The 7,698-nt window shown below is 34.2% G+C and overlaps 1 non-coding gene across 1 annotated transcript; it reads right to left on the minus strand.

Moving 5' to 3' along the window:
• Nucleotides 1–518: 518 nt before the first annotated feature.
• Nucleotides 519–721, minus strand: LOC121810119. Its single transcript, XR_006052380.1, has one exon. It is a non-coding gene; the product is annotated as a U2 spliceosomal RNA (small nuclear RNA).
• Between the last annotated feature and the right edge of the window lie 6,977 nt (nucleotides 722–7,698).

Raw genomic sequence — 7,698 nt, forward strand, 5'->3', positions numbered from 1 at the left:
ACAAACTAAGGAAGCATTAATTGCGAATGCTCGAGTCTTTGTAGTTGAATCATGTTTAGCGTTAGTTTCTATTTATTCGTGTATAGTGGATACTGGAGCCACTGATCATGTTAGTTTTGGTGTCTCTGTGTTTCATGGGACGCGGAAACTGATGAACGAGAGATATCTATCCGATTGAGTGATGGCAACCTTAATATCATAATGGAGGAATGATAAAGCTAAGAAAGTGAGATTGTTGTCACTGGAGTTGAGTGATCATCATTATGTGTCGTTAGAAACTAGTAAGTACTTTCTAATGTTTTATTACAACACCAGCAGCTGCAAAACTCCATCTTGTTTCTTGCATGTTTTATCACCTTGATTCTTGCATGTTAATCAAAACATACCCAATATTTTTAGAAAGACCAATGCAAATAAATAATTCTGCTCCTACTATTTATACAAACCAAACCACAAAAAAAAAGAATTAACTACTAAAAATCAAACAGCACTGAATAAAAAAAGTTTAAATATTATTGGTGGGGTACACCTGGCCAGTGCAATAGTGCAAAGCATGGGCGACACACAACAACTCAAGTAGCAAGCTACTTTAATGAACCTTCCTCCTCAAAAAATAAATTTAATATTTAATATCATGTAAATCAATGACTCACATATCAGATGTTAAACTGATAAGAACAAATACTACACTTGATCTTAGCCAAAAGGCCGAGAAAATTATGAACTTCAATATCTACGTGCCTTCTATTTTATACATGCTTTTAGAATCTAGTTTTCTACTCATATTCGAGGTGGGATTTCAACCAACTTCATGTACAACCAAATATATTAGCGTTTTTAATCATCCGTTCTCTAGTATACACATTAACTAGAATTTATTAGTCATGATTAATAGTATAATTTAATTAGAGCGAATGTACCGTGACTTTTTAATGATGTTGAGTTTTCCTCTAATTAATTTGGTGGAAAGAAAAATGGAAAAATGCATTGCCATTGGTAGACCGCAGTATACCAAAGTGCTAATTTTCAGCTGTTTTTACTGACTAGGAGGCTGCAAAGCATCGTTTAATGATACTTATGGAGCATTATTACACTCACTCCACCAATAAACTATAATCATTACTAAATTATCTTTAGCTAAGACCATCATTACATGTATTCTTCCCTGGTTAGTATTCCTTCCACTAGCTGATATGCAACACGTTTGTTACAACGGTTTAAATTTCTAGTTGTTCCCTACCGAAGCAACCTAAGTCGGAGTATTTAGGATAATGATTTAGTATTGTTTGTTGTCTTGGTTTCATTTTTCTTTGTTGTTTTGATAAAACATATATTACGACATCAACACATTTGATTGCTATAGGAGATAGACGGGAATCTAATATTTTTGTATGTTTTTATCGTTTGTTAGTTTATAGGTATGATGTTCTTTTGGAGGCTTTGAGCATTTTTACATTATAAAATAAAGATACAATACCATTTATATTTTCATTATAAATAGTGGAAGCTATCTAAATAGTAAAAATATAGTATAAAATAATTTATTTTTATTTACAATGGAAATATTTTTATGAAAATATAAATAAAGATTCTATTGAGAAAATAAACAATTGAGAAAACATAACAAAAATAATAAAGAGGTTTAGCTTAATATTGAAACTTTAAGTCGTCGTAGTAATTATTTTTTTTCGCACTATCAGATTAAAAATTCTGAATCCATCACTGTACAATACAACCTTATTATCCCGCCAAAGCATCAAGCAAGAAATTAAAGAGGCTAAGTCAAATAATTCTGGAAGCAAGAAACTTTTTATCTCTAACTATTATTAGTCATCCAAGAATATTTATGATAGAGCACCCTCTTGTTCAATGAATACAACATCATAGTTCGAATTCCATGATGAACGATTTTTTTAATACTACTATAATCTATGTGAATACAGTGAATTTATACGTTCAATATAAGTTCTCATGAAAAATGTGAAATTATACGTTTAGCATAGTTTTATAAGTTTGTATGAAAAAATAGTTTTCACAATAACTCAATTATGCATTTATCATAAAAAAAAAATTTAATGTCACGATAATTTATCAGTGTTCAAACATGTGGCGATGAATACGAACAACGAGAGCGAGTCACATAGCGTATACTTGCTCCTGAATCTATACAGCTACGTGCAGTGCGATTTCAGCCGAGCTCAGCTTCTATCGAACCCGAGCCAAGTTGAAGAAAGCGCCGGCTTCTCGTACCAGCTAACACAGTGGCGGCCTCAGTATTTTGCAAGCGGAGAGGGTGACGGCAGTGCCGATTGTAACAAAGGGTTGATGAAGTTCGTCGCTGTACCTCTTCCTCGTTGGTTCAATTAGATACACATATTTTTCAATTGACTTCTATGAACTATAGTGATTCGTAGAAGAAATCAATAATTTGTACTTGCATATGCATATATTTGTGTGATAGTAAGAATAAAAGAGTGCCTTATAACTTTGGTATGGGTATATAGTGTTATGTAATAAAGACTAGTTTCCAAAATCGAATTTAATGTTTTGGAGTTATTCCAATTTGGAGTATAACATCTTATCATAAATTTCAGTCTTCCAGTTTCAGTTTACTACAGTAGACTTTTTTCGGGGACCCTAATAGAAATTTTAATTAATAATTATATATTATAAACTCTTCAGCAAAATAAATCTTAGATTCTAAATAGAAATAAATTGTGGTTCCAATCTTGATATAAGTCCAAATTTCGATTAATTCGTTGGATCTAGGCAATCTGCGGGCTCAATTATATAGGACTCTAATGAATTTATATCGTTATATATATTCACATTAAGCAAGAAATATCTAAAGTGCTATGTATCGTAAAAGAGTTTGTGATTGTGACTAATACCTGAATTTAATCATATTTTCATTATTTTCTTACAAAAATGCTATAAACATGTGTAAACTTTGCCTGATCAATAAAACGAATCGTGGTTTATATTTTGGATGTCTTGGAAATTGAATTGATATACACCTAATTCTAATTGCAACCACATTGTGTTCACACAAATTTATAATAAATGGAGTGTACGAATATGCTAAATTCGAAAACAGAGAGAGTCTATGATCATGATTCCAGTATTCAAAAAATAAATAAATGATGATTTTAATAAATTGAGTTACATTAAAATTAATATCTAAGTTGGAAATTAGAGGGAAATAATTATTATTGAATGCTATAATAATTTTTAATATTAAAATTTTTAGTTATATTTAAAATATTTGATAAAAGGTCTGGTGTATTATTTATTGTTACATTAATTGGTAATTTTGTAGGTATTTAATCCTATTCATATCAGGACTATATATGGTTTTTATTTGTCATTCACTAATTTAGTTTTTTACTATATTACTATATGTTATAATAGTATTTCAAGTCAACAAATAATTATATCCGTCCAATCAATTAAACCGATAATTTCACCCATTCAACTTTTAAAACACTGATTACACGTGAAAAGGTTAACAAAAGAGTTTGCATTCTTCCCACTTAAGCATTATATTCCCAAACTCGAGTAATTAATTGTTAATAACAAAACTATATGGACATAAAATTTATACTATTAGTAATAAGTAAAATTTAAGTAAACTGCTAGACGACAAACACGATTTAATTGATTATCACAAACGAAAGTTCTGAAACATTAATGATTAAACATTATAGACTAATTGCGCAATTCACTCTTTTAATAATATATTAATGATTCTAGTTTATTATGGAATAAATGATACAGTAATTTATTAGTAACCTTCTTTCAGAAAAGGAAAAATATAGATTTTGTTTTTGAATGTGTAGATTTCCACCAAATCTAAGTAGGAGTAATATAATCTTCATATTTTTACGATTTAAATTTGACTTTGATTAGAAAATTAGTGTAATATAATCCCACTTAATAGTTTTTCTAGTAGAGGTGAGTCCACTTATTCAAAATTAAAAAATTAAATGAGATTTTCGATAATAAACTGTTTAAAATAACAAATGTGGATATTATTTATTAAACATGGAGTCTATACTTAGGGTTGGATAAATATACCGAAAAAATGGTATATCGATCGTATCGTACCGAAAAATATCAAAAAATATCGAATTTTTGGTATACCGAAATTTCGGTACGATACAATATCGTATCGTAAATTTTTGATACGATAACGATACGAATTTTCTTATACCGCGGTATACCGTTTTATATCAAATATTTGATATATATCGATATTATTTGTATACCGAAATATATCAAAAATCAATATGTATTGAATTATCGATACATACCGTTTATACTGATTATAATAATAATATAATTTATGTTGTTGTGTATGGCTATGGCTTAGAAGGTTTTGTTACAGGAGAAACTGAACCGCCTCCACAGATGATTATTGATCGAGATGGAGAGTCCATGGTGGTAAATCCTGCGTTCACGACTTGGCAAAGACAAGATAGAAGGGTGGCTGAATGGTTGTTGTCTTCTTTATCGGAAAATGCTCTAACCTTAGTGGTTGGACTCAGATTTGCCATAGACATATGGAATGCTCTGGAGACTAATTTTGCAAGCCGCTCAACAGCAAAGGTTATGCAATATCGACAGCAGATGCAGAATCTGAAGAAAGAATCGATGTCCATGACTGATTATTTGGGAAAGATGAGAACCTTTTTTACTTGCTGGGATCAGTTGGCTGCAGAATTTCAGAGGGAGAACAAGTTCTTCACATTCTAGGAGGGCTTGGACAAGACTATGATCCTGCCGTTTGTGCAGTTACCTCCAGATCAGATCCATGGAGCATTGGAGATGTTAGTGCCTTTCTACTGAGCTTTGAATCAAGAATGGAGTCTACCAGGGCTCATTCAATAGTCTCAGTTGGATCTCAGCCTTCACTCAATCTTGCCAGCATCAACCTGGTCAGAAAAATGAGCAGCAAAGTTTCAACAATAGCAGATTTGAGTCTGGAGGTGGAAGAGGTTTTGGAGGAAGACATAACAGAGGAGGCAGAGGTGGAAGAAGATATGGCAAAGGCAACAACAAAATCATCTGCCAATTGTGTGAGAAGCCTGGCCACACTGCTGCGAAGTGTTGGCACAGATTTGAGCATAACTTCACACCTCCACAAGTCCAGTTTAGAGGTAATTCCTCACAGCAGCAAAATCATGGATTCTTCAATCCATCAGCTAATCTGGTCCAATTAGTGCCTAGATCTCCATCAGCTTCCTTCTCAGTTGGAACACCATCAGAATTCAGCTACGCTTATAATCCTTTTTCAAGCTGGTATCCTGACTCGGGGGCAACACATCATGTCTCCAATGACTTGAGCAATCTCAACATAAGCACTGAGTACACAGGAGGTAAAAATCTCTTACTTGGAAATGGTAGTGCTGTTAATATTCATAACATTGAAGAAAGTACTTTTAAATCTCACTCAACTAACTTTTCCAGACAACTTCACCTCAAAATTCTCTTGCATGTCCCTGACATAACTAAGAATCTTCTTAGTGTGTCTAAGTTTGCTCAAGATAACTCTGTGTTCTTTTAGTTTCACCCGAGTTTCTGTTTTGTCAAGGACCTGAGCACCAAGGAAATTGTGCTCAAAGGAACTCTTGAGAGAGGTCTATACCACTTTCTAGTGGATCATACCCCAATCAAGCGTGGCTCAGTCCCCTTTTCTTCTTCCAGACCAGAGAATCCAGCTGCTCATTCCCTGACCATGGGCACTTCACAGTATGTTTCTAGTTCTTTTTTCTGCCCAGATTTGTCTATTTAGCACAGTAGACTAGGGCATCCCACTTTAGATGTAGTGAAAAGTGCACTTAACAGCTATAATATCTCCTTTAAAGTAATAAAAACTCCTACACTTTGCTATCCTTGATGTGTATCTAAATCTCATAAATTGCATTTTCCTCGGTCTGTTTCACAGCATAACTCACCCCTTGAGCTTGTGCATAGTGATCTTTGGGGGCCATCACCAGTAAAATATAGGAATGGTTATTCATATTATGTGTCCTTCATAGATCATTATTCTAAATTCACCTGGCTTTATCTTCTTAAACACAAAAATGACTTGTTCACTGTTTTTAAACAATTTAAAGCCATGAGTGAAAACCTGTTGGGATCAAGAATTAAAATACTTCAATCTGACTGGGGAGGTGAGTTTCAAGGTCTAGTGCCTTTTCTTAAAGAGTGTCATTCATCGAGTATCATGCCCATACACTCCACAACAAAATGGTTTAGCAGAAAGGAAACACATGCACATTGTTGAAACTGGGCTAGCTTTGTTAGCTCAGTCTTTTCTTCCTCAACGATTTTGAGATGATGCTTTTGTCACTGCGGTTTACTTGATTAACCGCATGCCATCTAAGGCCATTAATAATCTCTCTCCACATGAAAAAACTCTTTCTTAACAAACCTAACTATTCAGCCTTGAGAATTTTTAGTTGTCTGTGCTTTCCCCATACCAGGCCATATAACAAACACAAGCTTCAGTTTAGATCAGTTAGGAGATCCTTTTTAGGGTACAGTTTGTCTCACAAGGGCTATAAAGTACTCCTGCCTGATGGGAAAATAATTGTCTCTAGAGATGTTGTTTTTTATGAATACACTTTTCCCTTCCAGACTTTTGTTTCTATCCCATCTTCTTCATCAGTCACACCGTGCCATCACTCTATTTCTCTTCCCATACTTTCTTCATGTTCCAAATAGTCCATCACCGCATACTTCACCTTCAGCTTCTTCCTCAATACCTTACACTGATTCTACTGCCAGCTCTCCTACTCAAGTTCAACATCATCCACATACTCATTTTCATGATTCCCCTGGATCTTCTCAAACTGATCCTACCCCTGCTCCACCCACCGCTCAAGTCACTCATCCCATGACCACCAGATCCAAGGTTGGTATCTTCAAGCCTAAGATATACACTCTTTCTGTGTCAACTCCTCTCTTGCCCAAATCTGCATTCGAAGCCCTTCTAATTCCTGACTGGAAAGCTGCTATGTTGAGTGAATTTATGCACTTATTCACAATAAAACATGGATTTTAACAACACTTCCTCCAGGGAAGAATCTTATTGGTTGCACTTGGATTTTTAAGCTTAAATTACATCTATCTGGTGCTATTGCAAGATATGAGGCTAGATTGGTTTCTCAGGGTTTCTCTCAACAACCTGGTTTTGATTTCAATGAAACTTTCAGTCCTGTTGTGAAACCTACTACTATCCGAATAATTCTCAGTCTAGCCGTCTCACTTGGTTGGTCAGTCACTCATCTTGATGTGAATAATGCTTTCTTAAATGGTGAGCTCAAAGAAGATATATATATGAAGCAACCTATGGGTTTTGTACAAGGTGGACCTCATTTGGTATGTAAACTCAACAAGGCTATCTATGGTTTAAAGCAAGCTTATAGAGCTTGGTTCTTTACGGTGCATTATGTTCTCATTAGTTTGGGATTCATCCAATCAAAGGCCGATGCTTCAATGTTCATCAGACAGGAGGGTGCAGACATTATCTACCTTCTCATCTATGTTGATGATATGCTCATCACTGGCACCTCTCAAGCCTCTATACAAAAAGTCATCTTTCAATTGAATTCATGCTTTTCTTTAAAAGACTTGGGGAGGTGAGTTTGTTTCTGGGAGTTGAAGTAGTGAAGACCATCAATGGAGGCCTTT

This window comes from Salvia splendens, chromosome 6 (assembly GCF_004379255.2).
Source record: "Salvia splendens isolate huo1 chromosome 6, SspV2, whole genome shotgun sequence".
Taxonomy (NCBI): Eukaryota; Viridiplantae; Streptophyta; class Magnoliopsida; order Lamiales; family Lamiaceae; genus Salvia; species Salvia splendens.